The sequence below is a fragment of the Artemia sp. Qi Xiang Cuo genome, chromosome 19 (genome assembly GCF_049724085.1).
Source record: "Artemia sp. Qi Xiang Cuo chromosome 19, ASM4972408v1, whole genome shotgun sequence".
NCBI lineage: Eukaryota > Metazoa > Arthropoda > Branchiopoda > Anostraca > Artemiidae > Artemia > Artemia sp. Qi Xiang Cuo.
This window is the reverse complement of record NC_142812.1, coordinates 17,188,945-17,204,049: the sequence shown is the minus strand read 5'-3', so window position 1 is coordinate 17,204,049 and position 15,105 is coordinate 17,188,945. Positions and strand designations below refer to the sequence as shown.

The 15,105-nt window shown below is 34.6% G+C and overlaps 1 non-coding gene across 1 annotated transcript; it reads right to left on the bottom strand.

The window, feature by feature from the left end:
- Positions 1 to 6,458: 6,458 nt before the first annotated feature.
- TRNAY-GUA (transfer RNA tyrosine (anticodon GUA)) lies at positions 6,459 to 6,531 on the bottom strand. Its single transcript has one exon. It is a non-coding gene; the product is annotated as a tRNA-Tyr (tRNA).
- Positions 6,532 to 15,105: the final 8,574 nt, after the last annotated feature.

Here is a 15,105-nt window from a genome sequence, read left to right as displayed (position 1 = left end):
CTATTTGATTGCTTAAGGCTAGTCTCTTACTATTTCAAAGAAGAAAAAGCCTTAGGCTTTTTCCTGTTTGTAATCAATTTGAAAGATTTATAATAAAGAACAGACTCTAGCCAATAGTAATCCGGGTTGCAGCGGTAGCTAGCAACCTAGTAAGAGACGATCACGTCCAATGTTAAGAAATATAAAAACCCCTAACTCCTAAAAACAGAGTCAGATCAAAACAAAAAGTACACCATTAGAACCGCCTTGTCCGAAACCCCTATAAAGGAAACTTACCGCCCTGCGGCTTGAATAAAAAAGAAAATATATTGGCTTGATAATCAAGAAAATTGACTTTAACCACGTTATTCTCCACAAACGGGATATTTTGTTCTTTCTTTCTTTTCCACAGATAGCTTAGCACTGGAACATCGTAGAGAGTTGTTCAATGGCTCATTTTAAAGGAAATCTCTAGATCTAGCGCTATTTGTACTTAGTTTTTTTTAATTAATTTTTTTTACGAAAACTTAATTTTTTATATACAATATTAATCAATGACGTCATAGTCTTTGGATGTAGTTAGTACATAAAGTCTGGATCATCGAATTAAACCTGAAACTAAGTAAAGAACAATTATGCCTCCATATATTCACAGTGATCTATAAAATTTCCCATTACATCTATAAACTGTTCCACAGTTGCCGGTTCATACCTTGGAAGCTTTTCACTAAACATGCAACATTTCTTTTGGATATTACTATGAAGTTTTGCGAAAGCATCTCTAGCTGACTTTTCAACAAAATCCATTCTTTCAGAGATAATTTTAATCTTTAATTTTGAATATTTTTCGCAATCCCGGTAAAAAATTCGTAAAATTTTTCTAAATTTACTAAGATCAGCCAGCATTGTTGCCATGTTTTTGGACTTCTGAATATAATTTTTAATTTTGCCCTTATGCGTTCTTTGCAGCTTGTGTAAACTGCAAAATATCCATGGTATCCGAGCAATAGTTTGAATATTTCAATTCAAGCTAGAAAAATACCTGAAAATGTTAAAATTAGTTTTATTTTTAGTTAGGTTCTAACTACCCGATGTGGAATTTACTATGTATTTTCAGACCAAAAAATTCAATTTTTTAATATATTTCATTTTTCAGTTTAGAATCGCTAAAGTTATTATGTAAACTGCAAAAATATTTATGATATATGAGCAATAATTTTAATCTTTTAATTCAAACTAACAAAATACCTGAAAATTTAAAAATTAGTTTTATTTTTTGTTAGGTTATGGGTACATGATACGAGTCTTAAAAAGTTTCAATTAGATTAGAATATTATTTCTTGTTTTGTAATAAGATGCGTTCTAATAGAGTTATACGTAATTTAAAAAAACATTACTATACAAAAAACAGAGACAACATCTTGAAAAGAGAAAAGCAAAGGTATTCAACCGACTAGGCGTATCGAGATGCGAAAATTGAGAGAGCCAAACAAAACAGCAAGGAGTGTTATGTTAATGATGAGGATTATAGACATGCAAAAATTGAGACAGCCAAACAAAAGAGCAAGGAACGGTATGATAACGATAAAGATTACCGAAACAAACATAAGAAAAAAGTTGCTACCAGAATAATGGGTAGATACTGGGGTGACAAAAGCTATAATGAAAAAATTAAATTCTCTGCGAGGTTGTACCGAAGAATGCATAAGGACAAAGGGAAAAATTACATTCAGAAATACAAGAAGATGGCAAAAATGAAGGCTGATCTTTGTAAATTGAGAAACATTTTATGCATGTTTTATCGGGATCATGAAAAGTATTCAAAATTACAGATTAAAATTCTCTTTGAAAGAGCGGATGCTGTTGAAAAGTCGGCTAGAAATTCTTTGGCAAAGCTTCATAGTAATATCCAAAAGAAATGTTGTCAGTTTAACGAAAATCTTCCAAGGTATGGATTGGCAACTGCGGAACAGTTTATAGATGCAATGGAAAATGTTCGACAACACAGTGAATATACGGAGGCGTACTTCTTAGAAAATTCCTATATTAATTTTGGAAGGAGCAATTGCAGTTTATGTAGCAGCAATAAAAATATATATACAAGCATACCTATCAACAGCAAAGGAAAAGCAATGTTTTTCAATTATGGCGAAAACGAGCCTGTTAGGGTTATTAGTAAATGTGTTTGTAAGACTAATGATTTAGAACAAATTCCTGGAACACCAACTCAAGAAAAAAGCATTTCTAACTGTGTTTTAAACAGTCCTTTTAGTTCTACTGAATATTTGGCAAAAAATTCTCTGTGTAGTAGAACAAACTGTCCTGAAAAGTACGAGACAACTATTGAAAAAATGCTCTAAAACTAGATCTGACAAGGAAATTATGATGGCTGAAGTCACCTAAAACAATCTGAGTAAACATTCAAAACCAAAAATTGGGTAGCAGGTTACTTGGCAATGTCACCCTGATATCTGCATGCTCTATCAGACGGATATTGAATTATGTCAAATTCTTTTTGATATCCTTGAAAATAATATAGCATTAAAATTTTCAACTGACAAAGTGGTTAATTTCTACCTTGGCGGCTTGGATTATTGTGAAATCAATTACAGGGACACAAGAAAGCATGGGCATTCGTTATGCTGTAGCCCAAATGAGGGATGTCAGAGCTATTTGCGTTCTCTAAGGGCACTAGCTCCACATTTTCCTGTTTTGAACTGTTTCATTAATAGCGTATATAAGGCAGTATCAAAATGTAAGATTATACAACATATTAACCTACTAAAAGTCGAGGGCTCGTACAAGGAACTAAGTCATTATATAGAAGAAGTGTCAAGTAGACTCTTTCGTAATAATAGTCAAAACTTCATTTACGGTGATAGCAATATTAGAGTTTCTGTGGATGAAAATACAATAATAAAATTATTTGGTGAGAGCCTTGATAAGGTAGCTAACATCAGGGATGTAAACCCCACAATGCATTGTGACAGTTGTGAGCAGATAAAGACAAAATACCAATTGAAGAGTCTAAGATCCCTTTCAAATAAGAAAGGTTTTGATGTAATGATGGCCACAATTTTAGAACACCTACAACAGGATATACCCAAAGATGACAGAGAACAACTAATTCAATGTACAGGCTGGAAAGAGGATGTCATAGATTCATTCTTTGTCTGTGATTACTGTGCTGGGAAAATGTTGAAAAGTCAGGAGAATGTCCTATCAGTATTAAATAACCTTCATATAGACTGTACACCGGAATGTATAAAGTGTTTAAATATTTTGAAATGGCAATGATTCGATTTGTAATGCCTTGTCTTGCGATCGTCAGATTAGGGCAAGTAACTGCATTGAATAGACCTAGAACAGAACTTGTTGACGCTCTTAAGGGGAGAATAGTATACCTACCTGTTGATGTGCAAGCAAATGCAGATATTCAGCCTGAAAAACTTCTTAACATTGATAGTTTTGTAGTCATTGTCAATGGTCAGCCTACTTACAACAAGAATGTTTGGACTGCACTAATAGATCTGAGAAAAGTCCATGAAGCACTGTTGTGGTTAAGAGAGAACAACAGTCTCTATAAAACAATACATGCATACACCCTAGAAGATTTAAATAAAATACTTGAAGCACGTCTTCTAAAAAAGCGGTTGGTGTTGATAATTTACCTGAAATACCGGAAGTTGCAATCCTTCAGAAACTGACAGAAAACGCAAAATCTACATTGGTTGAACATTTTTCTGTCCAGCCTCTCAATTCAGCGGTTCCAAAAGACTTCATTGAAGAGTTTAAGCAGATGGAAGATCTTGGTACTGACCAATTTCAAATCAAGAAACTAAAAGGTGAGAGCGAAGACTTATTTCAGGCAGAACTTGATCTAAAAGTGTTTCCAAAGCTTTTCCCGAAAGGCAAATATGGCTTGCGTGACAAGGCAAGACCATTTCGGATTAGGAATGCAGAATATTTTAAATCAAGGCTTCTTAGCAGACATACTAAGTTTCGTCTTGACAAACAGTTTCTTTTTCACAGCTTCCAATTGCAAGAATTCTCTTACATGTGTAATAGCGTCGGTCATATGTTTACATAACAGATCGATGTGGTTCATTATAAATTATAAAAGGTTCGAAATTATAATGTAAATTATAATGTTCGAAGATTATAGAGTTAAAAATTTTCCTATACTGGGAATCAAACCCGGGCCTCTTAGACAAGGCCAGCTATCCTATCCGCTAGACCATATAGAATTATAAAACATGTATGATTTAAGAACCATATGCATATTATTATTTCATCATACTAATCCGGGTTGCAGCGGTATCCGGGTTGCAGCGGTAGCTAGTAACCTAGTAAGAGACGATGACGTCCAATGTTAAGAAATATAAAATCCCCTAACTCCTAAAAAAGGAGTCAGATCAAAACAAAAAGTACACCATTAGAACCGCTTTGTCCGAAACCCCTATAAAGGAAACTTACCGCCCTTTGGCTTGAATAACAAAGAAAATGTGTTGGCTTTAAAATGAAGAAAATTGACTTCAACCACGTTATTCTCCACAAACGGGATATTTTTTTCTTTCTTTCTTCTTTTCCACAGATAGCTTGGCACTGGAACATCGTAGAGAGTTGTTCAATGGCTCATTTTAAAGGATCCGGGTTGCAGCGGTAGCTAGCAACCTAGTAAGAGACGATCACCTCCAATGTCAAGAAATATAAAACCCCCCAACTCCTAAAAAAGAGTCAGATCAAAACAAAAAGTACACCATTACAACCGCCTTGTCCGAATCCTCTATAAAGGAAACTTACCGCCCTTTGGCTTGAATAACAAAGAAAATATATTAGCTTGAAAATCAAGAAAATAGACTTTTACCACGTTATTCTCCACAAACGGGATATTTTTTTCTTTCCACTTTTTTTTTCTGCTCAGCTAGCTGGGCACTGGAAAATCATAGAGAGTTGTATAATAGTTCATTTTAAAGGCAATTGCAACATCTAGTCACTTTTGTAATTAAAAATAAAATACTTTTTAAAGTAGAATCAATTTTGTCAAAAAAATTGCATTTTTGATGTATTTTCATACTGCAGTCTTTTCAAAGATATTTGAATTTTGAAGCAATAAAACAGTTCATGGTAATGAACTCTATAGTAATAATAGCTACTTGTCTCAATAGTAACCGAAATTCCTGGAACCAAAATTTTCTTTTTTGGCTTAATCGCTAAAATTATTATGTAAACTGCAAAAACATTTATGATGCCTAATCAGTAATAGTAATTTTTTAATTTAAACAACAAAAATACATGAAAATTCTAAAATTAGTTTTGCTTTTTGTCTCCTGGAAGAAAAATGTATTTCATCTCAGTTCAAATTTATTATTGTATCCTGGAACCAAACTTTTTTTGGTTTGTAACCCGTAAAGTACATCCGGTTGCAGCGGTAGCTAGCAACCTAGTAAGAGACGATCATTACATTAAAGAACGATCATTGAAATAACAAACCATTGCATACATAGAACTTACTTAGCTTCTTGATTGTTTGAGGTTCGTCTCTTACTGTTTCAAAGAAGAGAAAGCCGTAGGCTTTTTCCTGTTTGTAATTTCAAAGAAGAAAAAGCCGTAGGCTTTTTCCTGTTTGTAATGATGCAGCATAAAATTGATTTTGATTAATAAATTTGATGATAATGATTTTGTAATAAGGTTCGATAATAATATATATGATTATCCGGGTTGCAGCGGTAGCTAGCAACCTAGTAAGAGACGATCACGTCCAATGTTAAGAAATATAAAAACCCATAGTTCCTAACAGAGGAGTCAGATCAAAACAAAAAGTACACCAGTAGAACCACCGTGTCCGAAACCCCTGTATAGGAAACTTTCTGTCTCTTGGCTTGAACAGCAAGAGAAATATATTGGCTTGAAAATCAAGAAAAGTGGCAGCTACTACAACATTCTGCCTAAACGGGATATTTTTTCTTTTTTTTTCTTTTTTTCTTTTTTACTACTTAAGAACGACAAAGATGTAAATTCTCTCATTCTTGATTAGAATAATGGTTAGATCGAAGCAAGCTATACGCAAGTTGAAAAAACAGTACTACACAAACAAGAGAGATAGTATCTTGAAAAGAGAAAAGCAAAGGTATTCAACCGACCAGGCGTATCGAGAAGTAAATTATAGTAAAGAACGAAGTTTAGTCCATAGTAACTAAAACAAGATTATAATTAAGCTTTTGTATAAAATACTGTCAGCGGTGGGATTCGTACCTATGCCTCCGAATTGAAGAGTGGCTAACACCAGCACCTTTAACCGCTCGACCATGCTGCCTCGCATAACTATGCGGTTATAATGTTACATTAAGGATCGATCTGAAAATTACTATAGAATAAACAAAAACATGTAATGGAGATGCTTAGTTGCCTGATTTTCTGTGGTTTTTTAATTTAAAACACGGGACAGAATATAGTTGAAAACAAAGATGGTAAAAATTTCCTTCGAGCCGGATTTGAACCAGCGACCTATAGATCTACAGTCCACCGCTCTACCAACTGAGCTACCGAAGGCTTACTGTAATATTTGACTAAACATTATATCATGTATATCTGTGTTGCAGCGGTAGCTAGATCCGGGTTGCAGCAGTAGCTAGCAACCTAGTAAGAGACGATCACGTCCAATGTTAAGAAATATAAAAACCCATAGCTCCTGAAAAAGGAGTCAGATCAAAACAAAAAGTACACCGTTAGAACCGCCTTATCCGAAACCCCTGTATAGTAAAATTTCTGTCCCTTGTCTTGAACAGCAAGGGAAATATATTGGCTTGAAAATCAAGAAAAGGGGCAGCTACTACAACATTCTGCCTAAACGGGATATTTTTTTTTCTTTGTTATAATAAAGATCAAACTCTTCCCTATACTAACTTGCATACGCAACTTCACTATAGTTAAGATTACAGTATTTATATTTTTTACATTAAAAGACGATCACTGAAATAACAAACCATTCCATACATTGGACTTATTTAGGCACTTGATTGTTTGAGTTTCGTCTCTTACTATTTAAAAGAAGAAAAAACCGTAGGCTTTTTCCTGTTTGTATTTATAGTTAAAAAACGAACTCAAGTCCAAAGAAACTGAACACTGTGGTTCATTCATATTATCTTCATTATTTTAGCTAGAGTGTAAATAAACAAGTTTCTTTTTTAAATTTTAAATTGAAAAGATAGTGCTTTTCATTCAAAATATTAAAAGTTCTTCACGACGGGGAATCGAACCCCCTTCTCCCAAGTAAAAAGTGGGCATACTTACCATTAGACTATCGATGACTTATAAAATAAAAGTTACATATAAAATATGATAATAATTTTTTAATCCGGGTTACATAAAGGCTCGATCATTAAAGAACGAACTTTAGTCCATATCCGGGTTGCAGTGATAGCTAGCAACCTAGTAAGAGACGATCACGTCCAAAGTTAAGAAATATAAAAACCCATAGTTCCTAAAAAAGGAGTCAGATCAAATTCAAAAGTACACCATTAGAACCGCCTTGTCCAAAATCCCTGTATAGTAAACTTTCTGTCCCTTAGCTTGAACAGCAAGAGAAATATATTGGCTTGAAAATCAAGAAAAGTGGCTGCTACTACAACATTCTGCCTAAACGGGATATTTTTTCTTTTTTTTTCTTTTTGTATTTACATTAAAAGACGATCACTGAAATAACAAACCACTCCATACATTGGACTTAGTTAGCTACTTGATTAGTTGAGTTTCGTCTCTTACTATTTAAAAGAAGAAAAAGCCGTAGGCTTTTTCCTGTTTGTATTTATCCGGGTTGCAGCGGTAGCTAGCAACCTAGTAAGAGACGATCACCTGCAATGTTAAGAAATATAAAACCCCCCAACTTCTAAAAAAAGAGTCAGATCAAAACAAAAAGTACACCATTAGAACCGCCTTGTCCGAATCCTCTATAAAGGAAACTTACCGCCCTTTGGCTTGAATAACAAAGAAAATATATTGGCTTGAAAATCAAGAAAATTGACTTTTACCACGTTATTCTCCACAAACGGGATATTTTTTTCTTTCCGCTTTTTTTCCTCCTAAGCTAGCTGGGCACTGGAAAATTATAGAGAGCTGTATAATAGCTCATTTTAAAGGCAATTGCAACATCTAGTGCCTTTTGTAATTAAAAATAAAATACTTTTTAAAGTAGGATCAATTTTGTCAAAATATTATTAAGAACGCCACTTACTTATAGTATAGGTTAGTAATTCAACAGATAGCATGGCACTGGAACATCGTACAGAGTTGTTCATCCGGGTTGCAGCGGTAGCTAGCAACCTAGTAAGAGACGATCACGTCCAATGTTAAGAAATATAAAAACCCATAACTGCTAAAAAAAGATTTAGATCAAAACAAGAAGTACACTATTAGATCCGCCTTGTCCATAACTTCTTTATAGCAAACTTACCGCGCTTTGGCTTGAATAACAAAGAAAATATATTGGCTTGAAAATTAAGAAAATTGACTTTAACCACGGTATTCGCCACAAACGAGATATTTTTTCTTTCCACTTTTTTTTCTCCTCAGCTAGATGGGCACTGGAAAATCATAGAGAGCTGTATAATAGCTCATTTTAAAGGAAATTGTTACATCTAGTCACTTTTGCAATTAAAAATAAAATACTTTTTAAAGTAGAATCAATTTTGTCAAAAAAATTTTATTTTTGATGTATTTTCATACTGCAGTCTTTTCAAAGATATTTGAATTTTGAAGCAATCAAATAGTTCATGGTAATGAACTCTATAGTAATATTGACAATATAGAACGAACTCTTACCTATACTAACTAAAACGTGTGTATGGGTGTGTGGAGTGACTATAATATCATGGTTGCAGCTGTAGCTGTAATCTAGTTTATAGTAAAGAACGACTTCTAGCCCAATTTCACTGAAATAATCTATAGTTTCAAGATGATCGGGGTTGCAGCGGTAGCTAGCAACCTAGTAAGAGACGATCACGTCCAATGTTAAGAAATGTAAAAACCCATAGTTCCTAAAAAGGAGCCAGATCAAAACAAAAAGTACACCATTAGAACCGTATTGTCCGAAACCCCTGTATAGGAAACTTTCTGTCATTTGGCTTAACAGCAAGGGACATATATTGGCTTGAAATTACAATAAAGAGCGAAACAAAGCCCATAGTAACCTATTTTAACCCATAGTAAAAATTTTAATTGAAAAGGAAAGGAAAGGAAAAATAATATGTTCCCCATAATATATACACATAAATAAATGTAGTTTATGTGTAACGAGGATTTTAAGGAAATATTTTACTATTGTCATTTGAAGTAACTTGGTTAGGAGGTTTTTTTAGTATGAAATAATTTTGCGAAGTTAAAATAGTTTGTCTTTAAACTAAATTTTACATTGATAATAATGTGGGTCTTCAATTTTCAGTTTTTGAAGGATATCTTATTTATATCAGGCTAAAACCCTAACTGTAATTCATAAGTAGTCTGGGGATTTATATTTCTTTTATATAGTGCATGACGTCATTGCAATGCTATTTTTGCTCTTTAAATGCTTATGAATGCCTATTTTTCTAAAATATAGGCTCTAATCGAATTTTCTAAAATCATGACCTATCTAGGCCATTTTTCAGGCCAAAAAATATTAGTGTGCCAATTTTCAGAAAAAACTATGGAACCCTTTTCGAGAAAAAATACAAATATTTATTGTTTAAGGAGAGTATTTATATAGAGAGCATAGCAAAAAGTGAGATAGATATTACCAAATTCTATACAATCTTTGTTGGACTCGTTCTTGACGCTGAAAAGCATAAATCCTCAATATTCTCAAGGTATAAACTAAATCGCATTATTACTCTTAACCTTTGTCATTTTCCAACGACAGTGTTTGCAAGTCTTCGTTTATTTGAAGTACCATTCTCTCCACGAAAACCTTGAAGTGAGACTTGCTACTTTCACAAGCTGTGACAACTTCTGAATGATTAGATGAATTTTCAGGATGTGTCTGGCACACATTTATTTGAAATAAGGCTGACAGCTAAAACAGGCATGCCACAATGGCCACCTGTAACCACTTCTAGTATAGTAGACGTTCCTAAAGCGTTAATATTTCGTGTATATAGTAGTTTTTGGTATTCAGACGGTGTTTCATATACTGGACCACCATTCATGCAATAAACACCTTCGTGAATGTTTTCCTTCAGGCCAATTTCGCTACCTATTTTTAGTGCATATTCACGATATTTTAATGTACGCACCTTGCATTGGAGGGAATCGAGTGCCAAATTCATTACCGTTCGTGCCAACCAATGAAAATCTTCCAGCTAATCCTGGTATGCTTACATGGTCTTTTATGATCATAATTGTGGGACATTTATCTCTGCATCAGCATGCTGTGCGAAACGTCTTCCGAGAATAGAATAAAGTGAATTTAAACAAAATATGTATATTTTTCTCACAATTTAGAGATTTTTGGTGCACATATAAGTGGTACCAACCATGGGCGTAGGCAGCATATTTTCTAGGGGGGGGGGGCAGTTGATAGTGTGATGGAGTTTTATAAACTGCTTTTTCCAAACCGTCTGTTTTTTCAGGCATATCTAATGTAAATTTGAAGGTCTAGGGGGGGGGAGGCAATTGGCCCCCCCTACGCCCATGGTACCAACCCATTCTCTTTTTCTATTGTTATAAGTTTTGTCATCCTGCACTGGGAGACCGAGCTTTGCTTGTGAAGAGTATTATAGACATAAATGACATTCAGTGTAACCCCCCTCCAGAAATGTATACAACCCCTCCCCCTACCCTGATTTTTACATAAGAAACATTTTTTTGTAATTTTTATAGAATTTATTTTTTCATAAAGCAAAGATACAAAGGGCAAGGTATTTTTCAAACGCTATGAGTCAGTTTTCCCTTCCAATTGGCCCCCCTGGCAATTTTTAATTAATTTAAAGTTTCTGCCGCAGTGATGCCAAGATTTGTTCAGATTTTCTGGATGTTCTTTCTCAAACAATGCCCAACGGATAAGTTAACAATTCTAACTTTATTTTTTGAATACTTTCAAATTTGTAAAATAGAGTCACTATTTAAATGTGGCGAATATGTCACATAATAATGTTACACAATATATGGTGATACTTTGACTTATCCTGTATCTTTACTTATACAGCACTATTGCGCTATCTTTGATTTTGTTTTGGCTTTATGTGGCCCGCTGATCGCAATGCTACTTATTAACATAAATCGGCGAACCCATAAACAAATCATTTTAATAAAAAATCGTAAATAATATTTCAAAAAAACACGTATATGAAAAATTTAGTACAACAAATTAAATCTTACAGAGTCAAATCCATTCAAAATTACTAGCAAATGAATAGCGCAATATCCGGGGCTATTACAACAGAGATTGGTTCAATTATGAGATTGAGCATTCTGTGCTGTGCGTGGGCGTTGGGGGAAGTGGAGGGGAGGTATGTGCTTCAGCATTAGTGGTGAATCAGGTTGAAAAAACCCGAGTGTATACAACATTCACCTTCGCCCACCTGAAAGCTTGTTTATTCTGTACAACTGTCTTCTGTAGCAGCTCATTGCTGACAATTTTAGTAAAAGTCAAGCATCAACACTTTTATTTATGATTGTTTAATGTGTGTTTATTGTTTATAATATATTGCATAATGTTTCTGAATTCACCAAGTAGCGTGTTTGTTAAATAGTTACTTTTCTTCACTACTGCTTGAATAGCACCTACTTCAATAGCACCCCCTCGTGCCCCCCCCCCCCCAATAAAAATACTTTATCTACGCCCCCATATATCTATCATGGTTGCAGCAGCAGCTGCAACCTGGTAAAGGACGAGCAATGGCTCATAGTAACTGAAAATTAAAAAAACGTTTAAAACAACAGTTATTTGTAGCTGATTCAGTAATGGCAGCTATTTATCGTCTTAATAGCAAACGTTATTTCGAAAAAGAATTATAGGAATTTCGAAAAACCAGGAAACCCCTAAAAATCACGTTGAATCGAAAAAAAATTACGCCAGTGGCATTGCCATGGCTAAAAACTCAGTGCAGTAGATCTTATAGTCTGGCTTGAACAGCAAAAAATCACTTTTTTGCATAGGTAGCACTGATATGTCCTCTTTCTTCCTTTTTTTCCTTCTCCACTGGTAGTAGGGCACTGGAACATCATGGAGAGCACTTTAAGGGTCCATTTTGAAGGAAATTGTTATATCGACTTGCTTTTAAAATTATACAAACATAAGATTAAAAATAAAAACTTTTTTTAAGAAAAACTACATCTTCGTATACAAGATGGTGTTACATGAGCATGATGCCATATTTGGTTTACTCTGCTGCCTCATTCATATAGCCAAGAAATATTTTAAAAGCCTTTACAATAAAGAACGAACTCTTGGCTATACAAACTTGTATAGTGGGACATAAGGATCGATCATTAAAGGTGTTAGTCATTGGTGCTTTTTTGGTCACCGGCAGCCCGGCGGCTCAGAGACTTTCTTTCAAATATAAAATATATATAATAAAGAATGACCTCTTGCCTATACTAAATTATATAGGCCGCTCAACTATAGCATAGGTTAGTAAAGGACTGATATAGTTCATTATGGAATCCGGGTTGCAGCGGTAGCTAGCAACCTAGTAAGAGACGATCACGTCCAATGTTAAGAAATATAAAAACCCATAGTTCCTAAAAAAGGAGTCAGATCAAAAACAAAAAGTACACCATTAGAACCGCCTTGTCCGAAACCCCTGTATAGTAAACTTTCTGTCCCTTGGCTTGAACAGCAAGGGAAATATATTGGCTTGAAAATCAAGAAAAGTGGCAGCTATTACAACATTCTGCCTAAACGGGATATTTTTTTCTTTTTTCTCTTTTCTTTTGTATCTAGAGATAGCTTGGCACTGGAACATCGTAGAGGGTTGTTCAATAGCTCATTTTAAAGGAAATTAATTGGGTTAAAAACTTTTTGTACTTAAATTTACAGTAAAGAACGATCGCTCATGCATAGTAACTGATATATGGTGGTTCCAGGGGTAGTTACTTGTGGTTCGTCTCTGACTATTTCAAAGAAGAAAAAGCCATGGGCTTTTTCTTGTTTGTAATGATAAAGCATAAAACGAATTCCAAGTTATAACTGACGTTATACTGGTTGTTATAGTAAAGAACAAACTCTTGCCCTTAGTTACCTACTATGTAATCTATCTTTTTTTTTCTTCTTTTCCAGAGATAGCTTTGCGCTGGAACATCGTAGAGAGTTGTTCAATGACTCATTTTAAAGGAATTACAGTAAAGAACGATCTCTGGCCCATAGTAACTGATATATGGTGGTTGCTGGGGTAGCTGCATCCGGGTTGCAGCGGTAGCTAGCAACCTAGTAAGAGACAATCACGCCCAATGTTAAGAAATATAAAAACCCATAGTTCCTAACAAAGGAGTCAGATCAAAACAAAAAGTACACCATTAGAGCCACCTTGTCCGAAACCCCTGTATAGGAAACTTTCTGTCCCTTGGCTTGAACAGCAAGGGAAAGATATTGGCTTGAAAATCAAGAAAATTGACTTTAGCCCCGTTATTCTCCACAAACGGGATATTTTTTTCTTTTTTTCTTTTTTTTTGTATCCAGAGATAGCTTGGCACTGGAACATCGTAGAGGGTTGTTCAATAGCTCATTTTAAAGGAAATTAATTGGGTTAAAAATATATAGTAACTAAAATAAATTATTTTTAAAAGAGAATAAATTTTTCCACCAAAAACTGCATTTTTGATGTGATTTCACACTGCAGTCTTTCAAACATAATCATATACCAGCGGTAAGATTTGAACCCACGCCTAAGAAGAGACTGGTGGCTAACACCAGTGCCTTGGACCACTCGGCCAGGCTGCCTCTCATAAATAAATATATATGTGAATTTGGGTTGCAGCAGTAGCTAGCATCCGGGTTGCAGTGGTAGCTAGCAACCTAGTAAGAGACGATCACGTCCAATGTTAAGAAATATAAAAACCCATAGTTCCTAGCAAAGGAGTCAGATCAAATTCAAAAGTACACCATTAGAACCGCCTTGTCCGAAACCCCTGTATAGTAAACTTTCTGTCCCTTGGCTTGAAACAGCAAGGGAAATATATTGGCTTGAATATCAAGAAAAGTGGCAGCTATTACAACATTCTGCCTAAACGGGACATTTTTCTTTCTTTCTTCTTTTCCACTTTTCTCTCTTTTCTTCTTTTCCACAGATAGCTTGGCACTGGAACATCGTAGAGAGTTGTTCAATGGCTCATTTTAAAGGAAATTAATTCGGTTAAAAATCTATAGTAACTAAAATAAATTATTTCTAAAAGAGAATAAATTTTTCCACCAAAAACTGCATTTTCGATGTTTTTTCACACTGCAGTCTTTCAAACATAATCGTATACCAGCGGTAAGATTTGAACCCACGCCTCCGAAGAGACTGGTGGCTAACACCAGTGCCTTGGACCACTTGGCCAAGCTGCCTCTCATAAATAATATATATGTGAATCTGGGTTGCAGCAGTTTACATAAAGGCTCGATCATCGAATTTAAGCTGAAACTAAGTAAAGGACAATTATGCCTCCATATATTCACAGTGATGTATCCGGGTTGCAGCGGTAGCTAGCAATCTAGTAAGAGACGATCACGTCCAATGTTACATTAAAAGACGATCACTGAAATAACAAACCATTCCATACATTGGATTTAGCTACTTGATTGTTTGAGTTTCGTCTCTTACTATTTAAAGGAAGAAAAAGCCGTAGGATTTTTCCTGTTTGTATTTACAGTTAAAAAACGAACTCAAGCCCAAAGAAACTGAACCCTGTGGTTCATTCATATTGTCTCCATTATTTTAGCTAGGATGTAAATAAACAAGTTTCTTTTTTAAATTTTAAATTTAAAGGATAGTGATTTTAATTCAACACATTAAAAGTTCTCCCCAACGGGGAATCGAACCCCTTTCTCCCATGTAACAAGTGGGCAGTGCTTACCATTAGACTATCAAAGACTTATAACGTGAAAGTTACATATAAGATATGATAATAATTTTTATTACCTTGTCCGAAACCCCTGTATAGGAAACTTTC